Source organism: Fragaria vesca, linkage group LG3, assembly GCF_000184155.1.
Source record: "Fragaria vesca subsp. vesca linkage group LG3, FraVesHawaii_1.0, whole genome shotgun sequence".
NCBI classification, from domain to species: Eukaryota; Viridiplantae; Streptophyta; class Magnoliopsida; order Rosales; family Rosaceae; genus Fragaria; species Fragaria vesca.
In genome coordinates, this window is record NC_020493.1 from 5080306 (window position 1) to 5084126 (window position 3821).

A 3821-nucleotide genomic window follows, 5' to 3' on the forward strand; every position below is an offset into this window, starting at 1 on the left:
ACGTACATATTACTGTTTTTTTTTTTTGAACAGGAACATATTACTGTTATGTAGCAACTAGCAAGAAAGTACTCAAGACTCAAGAACTTTGAAAAAGTCTCACCAAGTATCAAATCATTCAAATGTCAAGTGCTTAAAAAGACCACGGTTTGAAATTATCATGGACTCGGTTAGTTCGTATGTCGTTTGGACGAATTTCTATTAATTTTGTCTTTATTAGACTCAACTTGTCCATTACTTATGATGGACTAATAGTAGTGTGTTCATATGGGTGATTAGATATTTCTTGGGCATCTGGCCAGTTGGTATTGACTATATATTGAGTATCATTTTCAATTATTTTTAGAACAATTATGTTGGCATAAAAGTCTTGGTTAACTGGTATACATTTTAACAAAATGTGTGAACCAGGTTCTTTGTTAATTAAATATCAATCATAGAAATTTCATTTGAACAAAGGCAGCGGCCAAAGTCTTGTTCTTCAGTTGTTTGCTAGGGAGAGAGATACATTTGTTGCGTTAGACTTAAGAGTCAAGTTCTTCATGAGATGAAACAGATCATTGCATTTCTTCTTTGAGCTCTCATATCTTATCAAAAAGATCCATCAATAACTGGTATGTCATTTTACATCTATCAAGTTACATGTCAATATTAGTTGCGTCTTAGGGAAATATTATTATAACTCGTTTAGTTTGGGTAATACTTGTTATCATTACTCGTTCAGTTTTGGATACTTGAACCTTTTTCTCTTCTTTCCAGAGAGATCGAATATATTTAACAGATGGCTAATATGGCTATATCTGCAACGGACCTCTTAATTGGAAGAATTGTGGCAATTCTTGAGCTTGAAGGAACAACCATAACCGGTGCTCGTGATGAAGTTGAGGAGATTAAGCAGGAGTTTCTAAGCATCCAAGCTTTCCTTGCGGATGCGGGGACCAACACAGCAAAAACCAAAGGAGAGAAATTGTGGGTCGCAAGCATCAGAGACTTGGCCTATGATGTTGAAGATATTATTGATGAATTCATGTATCACATGTATGAGAAACAAAGTGGGGGTCGACTTTCAAGGGGGCTACAAAAAACCATTACCGCTCCCCAGAAGCTCTGGTTCAGGCGTAAAATTGCAAAGAAGTGTCAGAAACTTAATGAAATGATCAAAGCCATACCAGTGAGGAATCAAAGATATGGTGTTGGCCATCTAGGAGGAGCAGCTACATCTGAAGATATTCATAAATTGGTGCAGAACCAAGCGGAGTCCTCTATATTCATTATGGAAGACGAACTGGTTGGGATTGAAGTCAAGAAGCAAATACTAATGGGATGGCTCATGGATGAACAGAAACACCAAACTGTTATATCTGTGGTTGGCATGGGAGGTTCTGGAAAGACAACTCTAGCTGCCAAGGCCTTCTACAACGAAAGGGTAAAGGGACATTTCCATTGTTGTGCATGGATTACCGTTTCCCAAACTTATGATGTGGTACACTTATTTCGAAGCTTGATCAAGGAACTCTACAAATCAAGGAAGGAAGATATCCCTGCAAATTTGAATGCCATGAGCCGCATGGAATTGATAGAGTTACTAGTTAACTACTTGGTGTCTAAAAAATACATAGTTGTTCTGGATGACGTATGGGATATAAAAGTTTGGAGAGAAATAAAGGTAGCACTTCAAGATAGACAAATGGGAAGTCGAATCGTACTTACAACTCGAAATGAAGAAGTAGCATCCAATTTTTTTGGAGTTGAATGCCATGTTCACCATATTCAGCCCCTGCAAAAGAATGAGGCCTGGGAGCTCTTCAGCAAGAAAGCATTCTTAACTAATCAGCACAAAACTTGTCCAATTGAACTCGAGTCATTAGCTTGGGAACTTGTGCACAAGTGTGAAGGCCTTCCTTTGGCTATTGTGTCTTTAGGTGGTCTTATGTCTTCTAAGAAGTCCCTGGTTCAATGGGAGAAAGTCCGCAACAACCTAAATTCGCTTCTACGTAACAATTCATTGCTAGACCCTCTGAAAAACATCTTGTTGTTGAGTTTCAATGATTTGCCATCTCAACTGAAGAATTGCTTCCTCTACTGCTCTCTTTTCCCAGAAGATTATTTGATTAAGAGAAGAAGGCTCATTAATTTGTGGATAGCTGAAGGATTTGTCGAGCATGCGGAAAGGGTCACACCAGAAGAAGTTGCAGAAGACTATCTTATGGAGCTCTGTTTCCGCAACATGTTACAAATTGTACGGAAAAATGGAAGAGGATTGCCAAAACAAGTTAAGATGCATGATCTAATGCGAGAGCTTGCTTTGTTGACAGCCAAGGAGGAAAAGTTTGGTCTTGTTTACGACGGGAGAAAAGTAATGGAGGACATCTCAACCCGTCGTTTGGCGATTCACAGTATGGAAGGAGAAATCAAGCCATGCCCGGGTATGTCAAAGATTCGTTCTCTTCTTGTGTTTGCAACTAACAAGTCCTCATTGTCTTTCTTAAATACATTGCTTTCTCAATTCAAATTGTTGAGGAGTTGGAGGATGTCCAAATTGATAAAATGCCGGGTGCAGTTGTTTACTTGTTCAACTTGAGATACTTAAATTTGAAAGGCACTTTAATCGAGCAGCTTCCAGAGTCCATAGGGCGTCTTCACAACCTTCAGTTTTTGAACATCAAGCACATTAATATAGTGTCACTTCCAAAAGGAATTGCAAAGTTGCTAAACCTGCGGTATCTAATTATGTTCCGCTACACTGGAGAATATACGGACTTCAAAATTGCCAGTGGGACAAAAGCGCCATCAGATATGTGTAAATTGCAAAACTTACAATGTTTATCATGTATTGAATCAGAGGGAACCATTATTACAATGGTCGGCAACTTGACTCAACTTAAGAAGATAGGCATATCGAATGTGAAAGAAAGAGATGAGGTTAACCTTTGGATCTCAATTGAGAAGATGACTTTGCTGCGATCTTTGGAATTAGTGGCAAGTAATGAAGATGAAATTCTTCCTGTAAAAGCAAACTGTGCACCTCTTCCGCACCTTGAAAGGCTTTCTTTTTGTGGCAGACTGCAAAACGCAGTACCTTGGTTTTCTTCACTGCATAGCCTCACAACTCTAGTTCTGTATTGGTCAAGACTTGAAGAGGATTTACTACCTCAAATTGAAGCACTGCCCAATTTAACAAAGCTTGGCCTTGTTAATGCATATGTTGGAGAAGAGGTGTGTTTCCGCAGAGGCTTTGTAAAGCTGGAGGGATTGCACTTGGCAAACTTTGCCTCGTTGAAAAAGATAACTATTTCTGAAGGGGTGATGCCAAATCTCCGGTGCTTATGGGTTTTCCACTGCATGGAACTGAAGACAGTTCCACTAGGCCTCGAATACCTCTCTTAAGCTTGGATTTGTTCCAGAGGAAGTTATAAGTTCCATTCGGAAAGGAGGTGTGGATCGACCTAAGGTACAACATATCCCAGAGATCACACATTACGGTGAATCATCATCCGGGCGGTTCGTTGAAAACTTGGCCTAGAATTTCTTTAATTTCCTCTGCAAGGTAATTGATACCATTTACATGCATCTAACCTTCATCATAGTACGTATACGAGAAATGTATACAGCAGTGGGGTGAAATTGAGCGTGTTTCCCATCTCTTCTCGTGGAAATGTGTCCAATTTAGTGTTCCTAGCCACACATATTGTGTTTTTCAGCCACCGTGGTTCAACTGTTTGTGGCTATGCTTTCTAAGTTCCTCAGGATGCTTCAGATTCAATTTTGTGTTTTGGGGCTTGTGTTTAGTTTCAGAATTGCTAGAAGGTGTTGGGAAGATC

General features: G+C 39.4%; 1 pseudogene; it reads left to right on the top strand.

Moving 5' to 3' along the window:
- Positions 1-790: 790 nt before the first annotated feature.
- Positions 791-3523, top strand: LOC101315131 (annotated as a pseudogene).
- The last annotated feature ends 298 nt before the right edge of the window (positions 3524-3821 follow it).